This window comes from Coregonus lavaretus (assembly GCF_964263955.1).
Source record: "Coregonus lavaretus genome assembly, chromosome: 40".
Classification (NCBI taxonomy): Eukaryota; Metazoa; Chordata; class Actinopteri; order Salmoniformes; family Salmonidae; genus Coregonus; species Coregonus lavaretus.
In genome coordinates, this window is record NC_140027.1 from 5,968,936 (window position 1) to 5,989,660 (window position 20,725).

Below are 20,725 nucleotides of genomic sequence, written 5' to 3' on the forward strand. Positions count from 1 at the left end.
TTAGGCTACTTTAAACAGTTGAACAATTGTTACCGTCATGTTTTAAAGAGAGATGATACTTCTCTGTTGAACAAAATATGTAAGTCAAGGGGAAAAGAACAGGCGACATTTCAGAAACCAAACCACAATATTTACAGGTTCTTTGTTCACTGTTATCCATTACGCCATAGCGATGGCTAGCAGCACTGTAATCTACTGTACAAGCAAGCAGTGCCACTCAAAACACTTAGCTACAGCTGAGCCCTTCAGAAATCAAGAACACTCACTCAGTGATGCTCAGTGAGTGACAATCTCGCACACGCACGCACACACACACACACACACACACACACACACACACACACACAGCCTATATAGCTATAACATGTGAAGTCGTTAGAAGCCTAGTTTAGGCTACTTTGTCTACATTTTAGGTAAATTAGCTGGTCATCACAGTGCACAATCACAGCAAGCAATACGAATTCACACATGTATAACTGAACAAATATAAATGACACTCACCAATTAATTAACAGAACTTCTTCAACAATTATCTGGTTCTTTCGATATATTTGGCTTGTACTGTTTAGTCTGGACAGGGCACTCAAGTACCGTTATACTGTTAATCCATAGCCTTCTTCGGTTCCTTTTCGCCGGTCGGTGATGAACCAGTGCTGAACCTTAGCTAGCTGTTTTGCTAGCCAGTTAGCCATCGACCTGACAGCGACAACAACAGCATTTTAAAAAGGCATAGCTAGCTAACAACAGGTTCAGAATTGGGTTTTCACCGCGAAAAGATTCCAGATGCCGCTAGCGAGCTAAAGACAGCCAGCTGAAGGTTTGAGCCTTGAGGACAGGAGAGAATTAATGTATTTGAATGCTCGAGCTTTCTCATGGACAGTTACGCCCCTCCCCTTTGGTACCGACAGAGCGCAGCAGTGCCGCGGTGCGGTGTGCGGTGTGCGGAGCGGTGCGCTCATTCAAACAAAATCCACTGCTTCTCCATCCTTTTCATATGCGATTACAATAAAAAATCTGTTTCTAAATAGTATGTAGGTCTATCAGGGAAATAATAGTTGAGTGCTGGGACAGAATATTAGAGACAGATGAGCTGGCATATTATGCTACCAGCTCAGCTGTCATAAGATTAATGTCAAATGTTTTTTTATACTGTGAAGAGAGACAGGGGATAAAGGTACATGATATGAGTAAAGCCATGTCATCTTCACTGCTCAGGGAACTGTCCACATGCAAATTTGACATACGTTTTTTTCATGACCATGCATCAATTCATATTGGACAATAGGCCCATGTGACATTTGTTAATTGGTCTCTTTCATCATACTTCCGTTTGCAAAATGAGTGTAATTTACTGTACGTGGATCCCCTAAAATCCATACTACATTTATAAAATAATATTTGCCTAATTCTGCACTCAAATATAATATAATCTTGCATAATTTATAAGAGGGCTTTATCCATTTAAAATACAGCATGACATGGCATGCACTTCACAACTCATGAGCAGAACTCAGTGTCTAGAACCCATTTATTGGATTTCAGCTTAGTTCTGCTAAAGTCCATGTGCCAGTCTTTCAAATAAGTGTGTGGCATAAGTGAGTTGGCAGTGCAGTTGATCATAAGCATGAGTTGAAGGGTCCCCCAAAATGATTGGGTTATGGTTACTGTATAGGATAAGATTGCATGAGGAACATGTTCAGTAGGCTGCATTGAGTCACCGTTGGGAATTCAATCACCCATGTACTATACAGCAAAATGAGTCATGGGATACAAAGAATGAAATATTTTATAAGATAGTTTCAGGATTTCCATCTAACCTGAAAATCATTAAATGTTTTGAACTTGACTGAACTGGTAATGACATTTTCAATACCAACCCCATTAGCCATGTAATAAGATCTGCTTCCACCGCTGGAATGCCTTTATCAATATTCCATTGATTCAATTCGGTTGTTGATTTCATACATTTAGGACATTATGGCACAGAGGGACTGTTGCATAAGGCATATCCTTGTGTCCTCCAAAAAAATATTACATGTGTAATTTCACAACTACCCACTTCCCCTAGGGCAGGGCTTCCTGTTGGATAACCATTTGAGAACGCCAAATCCCAGCAGGGATATTAAGAGGTAAGAATATTTTGCATTCAGCTGCAATATGGAATCATGCACATGTAGTTATCTGCACAGAGTTTGGATATTAGATCCAAGTAGAACAACTAAGATAATCCTCTTTAAGATCCACACAGGGTAATGTCATTCTATCCTCTCCATTCTGGGCACATGTGCGTGTCAAACAGGGATTTTAGGTCATATTTCATAACAGTGCCATCAATGACCTTCTGGGCATAAGCAGCAGCCTTGGGATGAAGCTTATTCTTTGGGCCATGGAATTACACACACACCAAGTATGCAATACATTTAGTGCAGATGGATAGTGCCGATAGCATGGAGGCAATTACATTTCAAAGGCAAACTAGTAACATGATCCATCCAGCCTCAAACCAAGGTCTACCATCAAACTACAGTAGGTGGTGCAAATGCCTTCATTTGGATTGTTTGCTGTATTAAAAATGAATAGATTGACATAGATACAATGAATTTGTTTAGTTTTATTGATGAATCATGGCCAAACTACAGTTCTGACATCATGCCACAGTTTACTCCACCAAGAGAACAGCATGTTCCAGAAATACATTCATACAAATGTGATATGGTCTTGGCTGAGAGTCAAGTTGTTACAGAACCCTCTGCAAGGTCATTGCAATAACATTCTGTCATGAACACATTTTTCATGGTTGTAGCATTTGTTGCTTGCTACCTTCTCCTTGAGGAAGTGGATAATAACATACTTCACTGAATCTTTGACAATGGTTCTCCTGATGACAATACACCCCTTTAGATACCATTTAATCTATTTCTATGAAAATACATCAGTCAAAACATCAACGGTTAGTCCGATTCTGCTCCTTCACTCCATCAGGACAAGTCTTGGAACCAGGATGTGGTACGAAACCTAACAAGAGAGGAAGTTCATCAACTGACGAGTCAGAACCCACTGGGCTGATGAGGGGCACAGCAGAGCACGGGGCATCACCTCCTTGGGGGTTCAAACAAACAGATGGGTTAGGAAACTTTATACCAGGGGTCTCCAACAGGTAGTTCGCGAGCTACTAGTAGCTCGCCAAGCAATTCTGAAAATACATGCTTTTTCTTTCTTTTACATGTTCTAATCGCATACTGTCATAAACAAAGCTCCCGGCTGCTTCCCAATCAACGCCACATTGACATTATCCCACACCTGGTTAGCAACCATTGGCTTAAAAAGCCAAACGTAACAATATCTGCCAATTAGTTTCCAGCAATATTGCCCCAGTCTGTCTGTTTGGTGCGCGCATTTGTCTAGCACTCTGTATGTAGCCAGTTAGCGATGCTAATGTTTGCCGTCTTGTGGGTAGACAGACTTTCCCCAAAAACCTTCTCAATTAAATGTTAACTGCAAAGTAGGCTTACCTGACAAAAATATATGATTATGTATAAATTAGGTGGCCATTGTTTAGCAAACTGTGCTGCAGCAGGCATAACAGCAGAAACATCGCTAGACTGACATTCCTTTCTTGCTTAATGCGCAATTAAAAGGAGAATTAAACTCAAATTGAAATGTGTTCGTTTTTCCCCAGAACTCAATTTACCTGATGTGATTTAATCATTGACATGGACTCAGAACATCATTTATTGTTTCTATAATATATATTTGTAAAAGGCCTATTGAGAGTAACATTTTAATTCCAGAAAATACAACATTTATGGGGCCCCCTTAGTTGTTTATTAAGCATAATTTTACCAGTTATATTGACCAAAAAAACATCTTTCATACACCAAGGACCCGGGGGAGAGGAGAAGAATGTGCCCATTTGAAAGCTATAAAAATAAATTTGTAGCTCGTGACACGTTACATATATATACATACATATATATCTATTTTTTAAGTAGCTCTCATGCTAGAAAAGGTTGGAGACCCCTACTTTATACCATGGCATTGTTAAATACTCGTTTCAGATTTAAGGGCATTCTAGAGCATGCATTATTTCCCTATAATGCACAGTATATCAGCACGGTAGAATTCAATGGCTAGAGTTCATTCTTACATGTTCTATGTTTGAACTGCTTTTGAAAGCAAAAGTCAAATTGAAAACATTCTTGGCATTGTTGAATTCGATTTTCATAATAGCAAGCTAGGACTGCTGGTTTGGTCAGAGATACTTTTGAGGAGATGGAAATTCCATTGGAATCGTATTAACGCCCATTGTGTAAGTTGCCCACGTGTCGTCAATGGGCCGCACGGTACATTCTGGGACAAAGAAAGCTCTCCTTCAAGTAGTGAATGGGAGTCAATTGGGCGCTAGCTCAAAAACCCAACAGCAGCATGAATTTCGTCAACAAGTGCAACATCACATATTTTTTCAGAGATAATGAACTTGTTCTCCGTAATATCATAAATCTTTGGAATAGTGACATTACGTACTGTTGAGGAAAATGGGCAGGTTTCACAACTCATACCCTGACTTTGAGAAGGGATTGCGTGACAATTAGCTTAGCAACCGCGTGACGCAGCATGACAACGTGAACGCGATTGGTCAACAACCTGCTGGGTGAGGCATTATACGTTCCTCCACTGCCCAATGGGAGTCCCATCTCTGGTTTGGTTAGCTAAACAAGCAAGTCTGTCTGGTTACCAAGTCAACTACTGTAGCTATCAATTAAACTTGCTAGCTACTTCAGTGGATGTTGAACACATTTCTACCGGTAAATGTGTTAAATTATAGCCATGGTACAAAAGGGATAACCAACGCAGGGTTCTATGCGTTCTCTGGGAAAAAATGCAACTCTGTGGAAGGTTAGTTCCACTCCAATAGCGCGTCGTAGGACATGCCTTCCACGTCGTTCATAATTTTCCATAGAACGCATAGCCCCTCGATTATCCCTTATGTAATTGACAAATCTTTACACAAGATGTAGTGTTGAAAATGGTGAGAATATAGCCTACGAAGCATGACACATGCAATGAGGAAATAGGATAGGAGTTTCACAATACATCTACAGCATTTAACCACCATTAAATATAGAAGGAAGGGATTCATCTGTTTTCTAAAGACATTTGTGTGCAGTATCATACAAGAGCATCAAACTGCTGTATACATGCTCACACCTGCAACTGCCAGGGCAGGCTTCACAGAACCCACTCTGTTATAGTATAGGTTCAACAAGGCACGCTGCAGCATACAGCCATGATGGCTACACTGCAGCACCTGCCCAAGACCAGATTAGCAAAAGTTGCACGCCCCAAATGGCACCCCACTTCCTATATAGTTCACCACTTCTGACCAGAACCATATGGGCCCTGGTCAAAAGCACTGCATTAAATAGGGAGTCATTTGGGACAGATACACTTTAAGCCATGTAGCCTACTTACCAGGTAGGCCAATTACAGCAGAGGTGAGAGGGATCCATGGATCTTGGCGCCACAGAAATAGAATCTATGTGATACTATTTATATGCTTTGCCCCTTCATTGTCATCATGCATCTCGTCTCAATGGCCCCCATCATGTGACTTCAAGGACATTGACTTGTTCAGATATCGTTCCCATCTGTAGTGGTTCAGGATTAGAGACAAATGTTTTAGTAAAGCAGTTTTTTGCTGAAATGATAAAACATTAGTTTCATATGTCAGACAGTTCAATTTAGAAAACAGAAGATTTGATCTGTCCCTCATGACCATTGATCTTATCCTAGTATGCCTTCACTGGAAGACGTGTATCATTACCACCAACAGGGAAATCTTTCTGGGCCTAGACTACTAGCTAACCCTGTATACTATTTTTGCTACAGTACCGCTTTGCCACTAAATTTAGCTAACTGGTAAAAGCCTATCTAGTTTCAATTAATTGCAAAGACGTCTACAGCATTAGATTTCTTTCAACACTAAAATATATAGAAGGGACACAAATTCAGTTTTCTAAAGACAAAGTTTGTCTGCAGTATCATACATGAGCATCAAACTGCTGTATACATGCTCACACCTGCAACTGCCAGGGCAGGCTTCACAGAACCCACTCTGTTATAGTATAGGTTCAACAAGGCACGCTGCAGCATACAGCCATGATGGCTACACTGCAGCACCTGCCCAAGACCAGATTAGCTACACAGTGATTCACTAATGGCACCCTAGTACCTATATAGTGCACTACTTTGACCAGAGCCCTGGACAAAAGTAGTGCACTAAGTAGGGTATAGGGTGCCATTTGGGACAAACCCAGACTATAGGCCAAGCCATGTAGCCTACTTACCCAGTAGACCAATTAAAGCAGAGGTGAGAGGGATCCATGGATCTTGGCGCCACAGAAATAGAGTCTATGTGATACTATTTATATGCTTTGCCGCTTCATTGTCATCATGCATCTTGTCTCAATGGCCCCCATCATGTGACTTCATCAAGGACATCTGACTTGATGAGATGCTGAACCACTACGGGTGGGAAACAGAAGAGAAGTGTTTAGTAGAGTAGTTCGTTGAAATGATAAACATCTGTTTCATATGTCAGACAGTTCAAATTATAAGACATTTGATCAGTCCCGCATGAGTTTATTGATCTTATCCTAGTATGCCCTCTACTGGACAACGTTATCATTAGCACCAACAGGGAAATCTTTGTCACTAGACCACGTGTCAAACTCATTCCGTGGAGGGATGAGTGTCTGCAGGGTTTTGCTCCTCCCTTGATAAGTTTGGAACTCCTGTCACCTGGTTGTCTAGGTATTTATTGGACACAAATTGAAAGGAAATAAAAACCAGCATACATTCAGCCCTCCATGGAATGCGTTTGACGCCTCTGCACTAGACTACTAAACCTGTATACTCTTCTACAGTACCCCTTTGTCACTAAAGTTAGTTGGCAGGCGAAAGCCAATCTAGTTTAATTTAATTGTAAATACGTCTACAGCATTTTATTTCAAGACCAAAATATATAGAAAAGTCACTTCTGTTTTCTAAAGACAAAGTTTGTCTGCAGTATCATACATGAGCATCAAACTGCTGTATACATGCTCACACCTGCAACTGCCAGGGAAGGCTTCACAGAACCCCCTGTTATAGTATAGGTCCAACAAGGCACACTGCAGCATACAGCCACACTGCAGCACCTGCCCAAGACCAAATTAGCAACACTGTGCGTTCCAAATGGCACCCCATTCCCTATATAGTGCACTACTTTGTACAAGAACCCTGGTCAAAAGTAGTGCACTAAATAGGGTGCCATTTGGGATGCAGCCAGTCTATAGGCCAAGCCATATAGCCTACTTACCCAGTAAACCAATTGCAGCAGAGCTGAGAGGGATCCATGGATCTTGGCACCACAGAAATAGAATCTGTCATTCTATTTCTATATTTTGCACCTTTATTGTCAGCATGCATCTATTGACTTCAAGGACATCCAACTCGTTGAGATATGTTGAACCACTACAGGTGGGAAACATTGGAGATGAGTGTTTTAGTAGAGCAGTTTATTGTTGAGATGCTAAACATTGGTTTCATATGTTAGACAGAATATTTTCTGTCCCGCATGAGTTTATTGATCTTATCCTAGTATGCCCTCTACTGGACAACGTGTATCATTACTACCAACAGGGAAATCCTTCTGGCACTAGACTACTATCTAAACCTGTATACTTTTTTCTATAGTACCTTTGCCACTAAAGTTAGCTAGCTTGCTAGTGAAAGCTAATAGTTTAATTGAATTCTAAATACATCTAAAGAATGTTACATATATCAACACAAAAAAAAAAATTGAGGGAAGGGACACAATTTGTTGTTTTCTAAAGACAAAAGTTTGTGTGCAGTATCATGTGAGCGTCAAACTGCTAGTCCAGGCTTCACAGAACCCACTGTTATAGTATACGGCAAAATAAAGGAAACACTTGAGTAAATGAAGGATTCAACGTAACGTTATATTGAAAGCTTCCACACAGGTGTGGTTTCTGAATTCATCAAGCAATTAACATCACATAATGTTCAGGGTCTTGTATAAAAATGCCAAGTAGCCCATTACTTTCACTACCATGACTAGAAGAGATCTGCATCTTTGAAAGACGGGTCTCAAAAGAGCATAGGTGGTTTAAATTGTGTGTGCGTCAGTCACCAGATCTTAACACGCTGCAGCCTACGCCGACCATGATGGCCCAAAACCAGATTAGCTACACAGTGATTGGCACCCTATTCCCTAAGAGCCCTGGTCAAAATAGGGAATAGGGTGCCATTTGGGACGGATACAAATATTATAACAGTTACCAGAAACACGTTCGCTTTGTTACGAAATGTGACCCCGTCACCTAGCTCGTCTTGTTTGGCCTGGTTGGACGTTTAACAAACCCAGCTCGATGAAGTTCAACAAATTTAGCTAGCTAATGTTAGCGTTTGGCCGGCAGGTTAGCAAGGAAACTTTTCTTACCTTGTTCGTAAATGTATTTCGGTCATTTCCATCCATGCGAATCGTCTCCTTTGCTCAATACATAACAAAATTAAACGTTTTAACAAAAGTTAAAAATGAGCTCTACTTAGATAGCTTGCCACCCTCGGACAAGAACAAAAACACTTATTCTTTGGGATTGTGTTGGCGGATCGCACCCAATTTAAGGTGCATACACCGCCACCTACTGTATTGGAGTGAGGCCATTCACCGCCTACCTATACTGAACAAAAATATAAACGCAACATGTAAAGTGTTGGTCCCATGTTTCATGATCTGAAATAAAAGATCTCCGAAATTTTCCATACGCACAAAAAGCTTATTTCTCTCAAAGTTTGTGCGCAAATGTATTTACATCCCTGTAAGTGAGCATTTCTCATTTGCCAAGACAATGCATCCACCCGACATGTGTTTTTATTTATTTGTATTTATTTCACCTTTATTTAACCAGGTAAGCCAGTTGAGAACAAGTTCTCATTTACAACTGCGACCTGGCCAAGTTAAAGCAAAGCAGTGCGATAAAAACAACAACAACAACACAGAGTTACATATGGGATAAACAAAACGTACAGTCAATAACACAATAGAAAATCTATATACAGTGTGTGCAAATGTAGTACATTATGGAGGTAAGGCAATAAATAGGCCATTGTGCAAAATAATTACAATTGAGTATTAACATTGAAATGATAGATGTGCAGAAGATGATGTGCAAATAGAGATACTGGGGTGCAAATGAGCAAAATACATAACAATATGGGGATGAGGTAGTTGGGTGGGCTAATTACAGATGGTCTGTGAACTGGTGCAGTGATTGGTAAGCTGCTCTGACAACTGATGCTTAAAGTTAGTGAGGGAGATAAGAGTCTCCAGCTTCAGAGATTTTTGCAGTTCGTTCCAGTCATTGGCAGCAGAGAACTGGAAGGAATGGCGGCCAAAGGTGGTGTTGGCTTTGGGGATGACCAGTGAGATATATCTGCTGGAGCACAGACTACGGGTGGGTGTTGCTATGGTGACCAATGAGCTAAGATAAGGCGGGGATTTGCCTAGCAGTGATTTATAGATGACCTGGAGCCAGTGGGTTTGGTGACGAATATGTAGTGAGGGCCAACGAGAGCGTACAGGTCACAATGGTGGGTAGTATATGGGGCTTTGGTGACAAAGCGGATGGCACTGTGATAGACTACATCCAATTTGATGAGTAGAGTGTTGGAGGCTATTCTGTAAACGACATCACCGAAGTCAAGTATCAGTAGGATAGTCAGTTTTACGAGGGCATGTTTGGCAGCATGAGTGAAGGAGGCTTTGTTGCGAAATAGGAAGCCGATTCTAGGTTTAACTTTGGATTGGTGATACTTAATGTGAGTCTGGAAGGAGAGTTTACGGTCTAACCAGACACCTAGGTATTTGTAGTTGTCCACATATTCTAAGTCAGACCCGCCGAGAGTAGTGATTCTAGTCGGGCGGGCGGGTGCAAGCAGCGTTCGATTGAAGGGCATTATTTAGTTTTACTAGCATTTAACATTTACATTTACATTTTAGTCATTTAGCAGACGCTCTTATCCAGAGCGACTTACAGGAGCAATTAGGGTTAAGTGCCTTGCTCAAGGGCACATTTACGTCATATAGCAGACGCTCTTATCCAGAGCGACTCACAAATTGGTGCATTCACCCTATAGCCAGTGGGATAACCACTTTACAATTTGGGGGGGGGGGGGGGGGGGGGGGGGGGGGGGGGGTAGAAGGATTACTTTATCCTATCCCAGGTATTCCTTAAAGAGGTGGGGTTTCAAATGTCTCCGGAAGGTGGTGAGTGACTCCGCTGTCCTGGCGTCGTGAGGGAGCTTGTTCCACCATTGGGGTGCCAGAGCAGCGAACAGATTTGACTGGGCTGAGCGGGAACTATGCTTCCGCAGAGGAAGGGGAGCCAGCAGGCCAGAGGTGGATGAACGCAATGCCCTCGTTTGGGTGTAGGGACTGATCAGAGCCCGAAGGTACAGAGGTGCCGTTCCCCTCACTGCTCCATAGGCAAGCACCATGGTCTTGTAACGGATGCGAGCTTCAACTGGAAGCCAGTGGAGTGTGCGGAGGAGGGGGGTGACGTGAGAGAACTTGGGAAGGTTGAACACCAGACGGGCTGCGGCATTCTGGATGAGTTGTAGGGGTTTAATGGCACAGGCAGGGAGGCCAGCCAACAGCGAGTTGCAGTAATCCAGACGGGAGATGACAAGTGCCTGGATTAGGACCTGTGCCGCTTCCTGTGTAAGGCAGGGTCGTACTCTCCGAATGTTGTAGAGCATGAACCTGCAGGAGCGGGTCACCGCCTTTATGTTAGCGGAGAACGACAGGGTGTTGTCCAGGGTCACGCCAAGGCTCTTCGCACTCTGGGAGGAGGACACAACGGAGTTGTCAACCGTGATGGCGAGATCATGGAACGGGCAGTCCTTCCCCGGGAGGAAGAGCAGCTCCGTCTTGCCAGGGTTCAGCTTGAGGTGGTGATCCGTCATCCATACTGATATGTCTGCCAAACATGCAGAGATGCGATTCGCCACCATGTTATCAGAAGGGGGAAAGGAGAAGATTAGTTGTGTATCGTCAGCGTAGCAATGATAGGAGAGGCCATGTGAGGATATGACAGAGCCAAGTGACTTGGTGTATAGGGAGAAAAGGAGAGGGCCTAGAACTGAGCCCTGGGGGACACCAGTGGTGAGAGCACGTGGTGCGGAGACAGCTTCTCGCCACGCCACTTGGTAGGAGCGACCGGTCAGGTAGGACGCAATCCAGGAGTGAGCCGCGCCGGAGATGCCCAGCTCGGAGAGGGTGGAGAGGAGGATCTGATGGTTCACAGTATCAAAGGCAGCAGACAGGTCTAGAAGGACAAGAGCAGAGGAGAGAGAGTTAGCTTTAGCAGTGCGGAGAGCCTCCGTGACACAGAGAAGAGCAGTCTCAGTTGAATGACCAGTCCTGAAACCTGACTGGTTTGGATCAAGAAGGTCATTCTGAGAGAGATAGCAAGAGAGTTGGCTAAAGACGGCACGCTCAATAGTTTTGGAAAGAAAAGAAAGAAGGGATACTGGTCTGTAGTTGTTGACATCAGTGGGATCGAGTGTTGGTTTTTTGAGAAGGGGAGCAACTCTCGCTCTCTTGAAGACGGAAGGGACATGGCCAGCGGTCAAGGATGAGTTGATCAGCGAGGTGAGGTAGGGGAGAAGGTCACCGGAGATGGTCTGGAGAAGAGAGGAGGGGATGGGGTCAAGCGGGCAGGTTGTTGGGCGGCCTGCAGTCACAAGTCGCAGGATTTTATCTGGAGAGAGAGGGGAGAAAGAAGTCAAAGCATAGGGTAGGGCAGTGTGAGTAGGACCAGCAGTGTCATTAGACTTAACAAACGAGGATCGGATGTCGTCAACCTTCTTTTCAAAGTGGTTGACGAAGTCATCCACAGAGAGAGAGGAGGGGGGGGGGGGGGGGGGATTCAGCAGGGAGGAAAATGTGGCAAAGAGCTTCCTAGGGTTAGAGGCAGATGCTTGGAATTTAGAGTGGTAGAAAGTGGCCTTAGCAGCAGAAACAGATGAAGAAAATGTAGAGAGGAGGGAGTGAAAAGATGCCAGGTTGGCAGGGAGTTTAGTTTTCTTCCATTTCCGCTCCGCTGCCCGGAGCTCTGTTCTGTGAGCTCGCAATGAGTCATCAAGCCACAGAGCTGGAGGGGAGGACCGAGCCGGCCGGGAGGATAGGGGACACAGAGAGTCAAAGGATGCAGAAAGGGAGGAGAGGAGGGTTGAGGAGGCAGAATCAGGAGATTGGAGGGAGAAGGATTGAGCAGAGGGAAGAGATGATAGGATGGAAGAGGAGAGAGTAGTGGGAGAGAGAGAGCGAAGGTTGCGGCGGCGCATTACCATCTGTGTAGGGGCAGAGTGAGTAGTGTTGGAGGAGAGCGAGAGAGAAAAGGAAACAAAGTAGTGGTCGGAGACATGGAGGGGAGTTGCAGTGAGATTAGTAGAAGAGCAGCATCTAGTAAAGATGAGGTCAAGCGTATTGCCTGCCTTGTGAGTAGGGGGGGACGGTGAGAGGGTGAGGTCAAAAGAGGAGAGGAGTGGAAAGAAGGAGGCAGAGAGAAATGAGTCAAATGTGGACATAGGGAGGTTGAAATCCCCCAAAACTGTGAGGGGTGAGCCATCCTCAGGAAAGGAACTTATCAAGGCGTCAAGCTCATTGATGAACTCTCCAAGGGAACCTGGAGGGCGATAGATGACAAGGATATTAAGCTTAAATGGGCTAGTGACTGTGACAGCATGGAATTCAAATGAGGAGATAGACAGGTAGGTTAGGGGAAAAATTGAGAATGTCCACTTGGGAGAGATGAGGATTCCTGTGCCACCACCCCTCTGACCAGATGCTCTCGGGGTATGCGAGAACACATGGTCAGACGAGGAGAGAGCAGTAGGAGTAGCAGTGTTTTCAGTGGTAATCCATGTTTCCGTCAGCGCCAGGAAGTCGAGGGACTGGAGGTTAGCATAGGCTGGGATGAAGTCAGCTTTGTTGGCAGCAGAACGGCAGTTCCAGAGGCTGCCTGAGACCTGGAACTCCAGGTGTGGGGTGCGTGCAGGGACCACCAGGTTAGAGAGGCAGCAGCCACGCGGTGTGAGGCGTTTGTGTAGCCTGTGCAGAGAGGAGAGAACAGGGATAGGCAGAGGCATAGTTGACAGGCTGTAGCAAATGGCTACAATAATGCAGAGGAGATCGGAATGAAATGAACTAAACATCTGGGAGAGGAGAGAGCAGGGCCTCCCTCACCAAAACTTCCACCTCAGAAACTATAATTGTTTCACTGAACCACCCGAATAAAAACTCTCCCAACTTCCACCTTTAGAAATCAGAATTGTTGTGAACCACAGCGGTTCAATGTTTAAAGGAATAGACTCAACCCACTTTATTCAGCTAGCTAACTATGACACCATAGCTAACTAGCATGCTAGCATCCAATAACACACAGTTTAGCACCAACACTTGGTCACAACAAACCACCAATAGTGTGTTAACACACTAAGCAGATAATTCGTGTCCGTGTCTAGTTCCTTTCATAACGCAGCAATAATTAAACGTTGGCTAGCTAGCACAAATATATTGTATTTAGCTGCCACAGTACAGCACACAATGGCTACTGTGTTGACTCTGTTCGAAAAACGGCTAGCTAGATAGCTTCGTGCTACACCCGGCACCGCCGAAAACAATGCCAACCTACAGTAACTACCCACAACAGCCCACGATGCCTAACTATGACACCATAGCTAACTAGCATGCTAGCATCCAATAACACACAGTTTAGCACCAATACTTGGTTACAACAAACTACCAATAGTGTGTTAACACACTAAACAGATCATTCGTGACCGTGTCTAGTTCCTTTCATAACGCAGCAATAATTAAACGTTGGCTAGCTAGTACAAGTATATTGTATTTAGCTACTACAGTACAGTTAGCTGGTCGTGTTGGCTAGCTAGCAATGGCCACTGTGTTGACTTTGTTTGAAGAACGGCTAGCTAGCTAGCTTCGTGCTACACCCGGCACCGCCGAAAAACAATGCTAACCTACAGTAACTACCCACAACAGCCCACGATGCCTAACTATGACGCCATAGCTAACTAGCATGCTAGCATCCAATAACACACAGTTTAGCACCAATACTTGGTTACAACAAACTACCAATAGTGTGTTAACACACTAAACAGATAATTCGTGTCCGTGTCTAGTTCCTTTCATAACGCAGCAAAAATTAAACGTTGGCTAGCTAGCACATTAACATTGGAAACAACTCTCCACCGTTGCTAAACGTTACCAGTAGCTACCCGCTAGCTAGCTAGCCTCGTGCTTCGCCGGGCTCCGCCGTAAACAATACTTACCTACAATAATTACCTACGGAAACCTACAATAACTACCTAAATAACTACCTATATAAACTACCTACAATACCTAACTACAACTACCTACCTACGATCTAAATACATGGTTTAAGCTTTACTCAACACCATATAAGAAGCCAAGCTTACCTCCTGCTAGAGAAAACACAACCTCTCCCGACCACAGCTCTCTTAAGAGCCATTGGAGGCTACAGAAGGAGTGCTGTATGGCATTGAAGCTCGTTTGGAGGTTTGTTAACACAGTGTCCAATGAAGGGCCAGATGTATACAAAATGGTGTCGTCTGTTTAGAGGTGGATCTGAGAGTCACCAGCAGCAAGAGTGACATCATTGATATACACGGAGAATAGAGTCGGCCCGAGTATTGAACCCTGTGACACCCCCATAGAGAGTGCCAGAGGTCCAGACAACAGGCCCTCCGATTTGACACATTGAACTCTTATCTGAGAAGTAGTTGGTGAACCAGGCGAGGCAGTCATTTGAGAAACCAAGGCTATTTAGTCTGCCAATAAGAATGAGGTGATTGACGGAGTCGAAAGCCTTGGCCAGGTCGATGAAGACGGCTGCACAGTACTGTCTTTTATCGATCGTGGTTATAATATCGTTTAGGACCTTGAGCGTGGCTGAGGTGCACCCATGACCAGCTCGTAAACCAGATTGCATGGCGGAGAAGGTGGCATATCAAGAAGCGGATTAAACAGCATGATCATTACACAGGTGCACCTTGTGCTGCGGACAATAAAAGGCCACTTAAATTTGCAGTTTTGTCATACAACACAATGCCACAGATGTCTCAAGTTTTGAAGGAGCGTGCAATTGGCATGCTGACTGCAGGAATGTCTACCAGAGCTGTTGCCAGATAATTTAATGTTAATTTCTCTACCATAAGCCATCTCCAATGTCTTTTTAGAGAATTTGGCAGTACGTCCAACTGGCCTCACAACTGCAGATCACGTGTAACCACGCCAGCCCAGGACCTCCACATCTGGCTTCTTCACCTAAGGGATTGTCTGAGACCAGCCACCCGGACAGCTGATGAAACTGAAGAGTATTTCTGTCTGCAATAAAGGCCTTTTGTGGGGAAAAACTCATTCTGATTGGCTGGGCCTGGCTCCCCAGTGGGTGAGCCAGGCTCCCAAGTGGGTGGGCCTATGCCCTCCCAGGCCCACCCATGGCTGCGCCCCTGCCCAGCCATGTGAAATCCATAGATTAGGGCCTAATGAATTTATTTCAATTGACTGATTTCCTTATATGAAGTGTAACTCAGTAAAATCGTTGAAATTGTTGCATGTTACATTTATATTTTTGTTCAGTATACATTACATTATTTGTGATAAGGTACTATACAATTGGGGAAAAGGAACAATTACCCTGGCAACTATTAGCACTCTTAAAAAATAAAAAATAAAATACATCAATAAAAATAACACCACCCCATTCCACTATTTACCCTATCTAATTCTCCAGACCAACGGTCTGGGAGGACAGAACACTACCACTCAACACCCCCTGCAACTGTGTTGCAGGTAAAACCTCGCAATCGCAAGTATTGCTCTGTCGCTGCCACCACTAACCTTTATTTTCTGTGACTTTCGATCCATTTCTGCAGTACAATTAACAACCATAGCTATGAATGCCAAGAAACCTACCTTACTGAAGCACATATTCTTCCAATCACTCTCTGCTTACTCACATTAATCCTCTCAGGATCGTTCACCCTGTACCCATTGTCCTCTGCCACTCTCTTCACTGCTTCAGCATATGACACTTTCTGTACTACTCTGACCCTAGCAACCTCAACCTGACTTTCTCTCACCGGACACCTCCGATCTCCAGCCCCATGGGCATCCCCACAACTAACACACACAACTTTCTCCACCAAAACGACACATTCCTTCGTCTCATGCCCTCCTGCACACTTCTCACATCTAGGACTCTCCCTCCTATATACTGCTGCAACATGGCCAAAAACTTGACACCTAAAACACCGTAGAATAGTCTACTGAATGAATATAGCCTATTCAAGTAGCAGTTATAACGGCTTTTGCGCTGTGTCCTCCTGCATGTTGTTGGAAGACCAAAGCGAAAGTAATATGAAGATTGGGACACACAAGTGATGCTTCATGATACTCATAACTTGATTTAAAGTGAATATTTTTGTCCAATAAACAAATGACTTGCATGGATACGTGGTTTTGTGTAGGAATTTTTGTTCGTTTGTAACAAATAGTTGATATCTGATTCGAATTATATCACATAACTAGGCTGTGTGAAAACGCCAAGTTAGGGATCATCAACTAGATTCAACCGCATGCCGAATTTTTTATTTAGTGGATGGTCGGGAGAACGGAACATAATTACAAATAGTTTGTAGACTGCAAATTGACCGCAAGAAGTCCAAACATATATAATATTTGACTAAAACATAATAATTTCAAACCTTACTTACTTTGTATATGATCACGTGTCTCTCTATTATGCGTTGGGGGACCCTGCTCTAACGGTTCTCTTCAATCTGTAAAACTGAAGCGTTACAGATTCCGCAATAGAAATTTAGCCTAAAGGTAATTTCCGATTGAGCCGACATATGCATCGTTTATCGTGAATGCAGTATCCTCTAAAGCAGGAACATGCATTTACATTTCAATCACGCTGTGAAGTTGGACTAACGCCATGCGGATTGAATAGACCCCTAAAATGAATAGCCAGTCATGCAATAGTTCAATATAAAGCAGTCGTTAACGCACACCCAAAAATGTTGGAGAGGTGCTGACTAACGGAATAGTGAACTTGTGTAAAACATTTATAAAGATACTCTCAACTGGATACACGCTAAATATGCTCCCAATAATTTCATGGATTAACACCAACCCTGAAGAAGTCTATGGTAAATGTCTACTTTAAAACCTTGTCACAATGGCATTCGTTATTGAAATATCAAATAAAGGCAACATCATATCATGAAATTCTTTATTCAACTCATCACATCAATAAGCAGAAATTCCTCAGATTACTTCACAAGCAATACAGCATTCATCATCAGAGGTCCCTATTCACAAAAAGAGACATCATGAAAAAAACTAAACTTCAATAACTTCTAAAGCAAGTTGCCAATCTATCAAAATATATGAAGCACACTAACAGTCTATCTTTCTCTGTCTCTCTCTCTCTCTATATATATATGTCTCTCTCTCTGTCTCTCTCTCTCTCAGAGTGAACCTTGCCACTCCGGGGTGAAGTTTTCCCTAGGTACAGATCTAGGATCAGCTTCCCTTCTCTCAATCCTAACCTTAACCATTAGTGGAGGAAATGCAAAACTGACCCAAAATCAACTTCTAGGGACTAACTTCACCCTACACCGAACACTGCCCATTGCTCACACTCCTGCTCAATGGGTTGGTCAGTACTGTGTGGCTCAGGCAACAGGTGAAGGTCTGTCCAGAGCTCCAGCATGTGGAGGGCAGAGTAAGGAGGCTGCTTAGGGCGTACGTGCCGTCAGCCTGGCGCTGAGACTCGCCCTTCTGGATCTCTGCACCAAGTCAGAGAGCCACCATCGTCAGACCAGGCCAGGGAGGCACCGTCAGGGTGGAAGCCCTGTGCCAGGCACACCAGGGTTGGTCTTGTCCCCAGAGAGAGGGGCCTGGGCTGGGGCCATTAGGACCAGAGAAGGGGGTGATGGAGGGCGGGCTGACAGGGGAGGAAACATAAAAAACACAGACTGCAACAGTGAGGTGAATCAAGATCCTTTCTCATTGAAAACAATAAGAATGGAATTAGACTTAAAATACACTGTAATTGTTTCAAATTCAGTCTATTAAATAAGGTAAACAGGTTATTTTTCAAACCAGATGTTGATATTTTCAGTATTTTACTGTTTTCATTCAAAATTAAAACAATTCATTATTTATCTTTAAGAAAAATAGCTGTATTATCCACATTTTCAACTTTGAACTGCCTCAGTAGTCTATTTATATTTTCCAGAATATCACTTATAATCCTGAAACCCCCCCCAAAATGTCCCTCTTTCTCATAAGATATTTAGTTTACTTTACTTTATTAGGTTTATTTGAAAGGGACTATCAAATCAAATCTTATTTGTCACATGCGCCGAATACAACAGGTGTAGACCTTACCGTCAAAATGCTTACTTACAAGCCCTTAACCAACGATGCAGTTCAAGAAATAGAGTTAAGAAACTAAATAAAATAAAGTAAAAAATAAAATAAAAAAGTAACACAAGAAAATTACACAACAATAACGAGGCTATCTACAGGGGGTACCGGTACCGAGACTATGCACATTGATCAACATCATCTACAGTGGGGAAAAAAAGTATTTAGTCAGCCACCAATTGTGCAAGTTCTCCCACTTAAAAAGATGAGAGAGGCCTGTAATTTTCATCATAGGTACACGTCAACTATGACAGACAAAATGAGAAAGAAAAATCCAGAAAATGACATTGTAGGATTTTTAATGAATTTATTTGCAAATTATGGTGGAAAATAAGTATTTGGTCAATAACAAAAGTTTCTCAATACTTTGTTATATACCCTTTGTTGGCAATGACACAGGTCAAATGTTTTCTGTAAGTCTTCACAATGTTTTCACACACTATTGCTGGTATTTTGGCCCATTCCTCCATGCAGATCTCCTCTAGAGCAGTGATGTTTTGGGGCTGTCGCTGGGCAACACAGACTTTCAACTCCCTCCAAAGATTTTCTATGGGGTTGAGATCTGGAGACTGGCTAGGCCACTCCAGGACCTTGAAATGCTTCTTACGAAGCCACTCCTTCGTTGCCCGGGCGGTGTGTTTGGGATCATTGTCATGCTGAAAGACCCAGCCACGTTTCATCTTCAATGCCCTTGCTGATGGAAGGAGGAATTCACTCAAAATCTCACGATACATGGCCCCATTCATTCTTTCCTTTACACGGATCAGTCGTCCTGGTCCTTTTGCAGAAAAACAGCCCCAAAGCATGATGTTCCCACCCCCATGCTTCACAGTAGGTATGTTGTTCTTTGGATGCAACTCAGCATTCTTTGTCCTCCAAACACGACGAGTTGAGTTTTTACCAAAAAGTTCTATTTTGGTTTCATCTGACCATATGACATTCTCCCAATCCTCTTCTGGATCATCTAAATGCACTCTAGCAAACTTCAGACGGGCCTGGACATGTACTGGCTTAAGCAGGGGGACACGTCTGGCACTGCAGGATTTGACTCCCTGGCGGCGTAGTGTGTTACTGATGGTAGGCTTTGTTACTTTGGTCCCAGCTCTCTGCAGGTAATTCACTAGGTCCCCCCGTGTGGTTCTGGGATTTTTGCTCACCGTTCTTGTGATAATTTTGACCCCACGAGGTGAGAAATTGCGTAGAGCCCCAGATCGAGGGAGATTATCAGTGGTCTTGTATGTCTTCCATTTCCTAATAATTGCTCCCACAGTTGATTTCTTCAAACCAAGCTGCTTACCTATTGCAGATTCAGTCTTCCCAGCCTGGTGCAGGTCTACAATTTTGTTTCTGGTGTCCTTTGACAGCTCTTTGGTCTTGGCCATAGTGGAGTTTGGAGTGTGACTGTTTGAGGTTGTGGACAGGTGTCTTTTATACTGATAACAAGTTCAAACAGGTGCCATTAATACAGGTAACGAGTGGAGGACAGAGGAGCCTCTTAAAGAAGAAGTTACAGGTCTGTGAGAGCCAGAAATCTTGCTTGTTTGTAGGTGACCAAATACTTATTTTCCACCATAATTTGCAAATAAATTCATAAAAAATCCTACAATGTGATTTTCTGGATTTTCTTCTTCTCAATTTGTCTGTCATAGTTGACGTGTACCTATGATGAAAATTACAGGCCTCTCTCATCTTTTTAAGTGGGAGAACTTACATTTACATTTACATTTTAGTCATTTAGCAGACGCTCTTAACCAGAGCGACTTACAGGAGCAATTAGGGTTAAGTGCCTTGCTCAAGGGCACATTAACGTCATTTAGCAGACGCTCTTAGCCAGAGCGACTCACAAATTGGTGCGTTCACCCTATAGCCAGTGGGATAACCACTTTACAATTTGGGGGGGGGGGGGGTTAGAAGGAATACTTTAGCCTATCCCAGGTATTCCTTAAAGAGGTGGGGTTTCAAATGTCTCCGGAAGGTGGTGAGTGACTCCGCTGTCCTGGCGTCGTGAGGGAGCTTGTTCCACCATTGGGGTGCCAGAGCAGCGAACAGTTTTGACTGGGCTGAGGGGGAGCTGTGCTTCCGCAGAGGAAGGGGAGCCAGCAGGCCAGAGGTGGATGA

General features: G+C 43.6%; 1 protein-coding gene and 1 long non-coding RNA gene across 2 annotated transcripts in view; both read right to left on the minus strand.

The window, feature by feature from the left end:
* Nucleotides 1-837, minus strand: part of LOC311113493 (SEC14-like protein 1) — a 39,540-nt gene extending 38,703 nt beyond the window's left edge. The window contains exon 1 of the mRNA XM_084156722.1: nt 502-837. The gene's annotated coding sequence lies outside the window, so the exon portion shown is untranslated. The remainder of the gene's footprint in view (nt 1-501) is intronic.
* Nucleotides 838-2,591: 1,754 nt separating this feature from the next.
* On the minus strand, nt 2,592-8,639 carry LOC311113558. Its single transcript, XR_014611016.1, has 5 exons — nt 8,504-8,639; nt 7,361-7,515; nt 6,348-6,525; nt 5,473-5,648; nt 2,592-3,099 (listed from the first exon to the last, which is right to left on the minus strand). It is a non-coding gene; the product is annotated as an uncharacterized lncRNA (long non-coding RNA).
* Nucleotides 8,640-20,725: the final 12,086 nt, after the last annotated feature.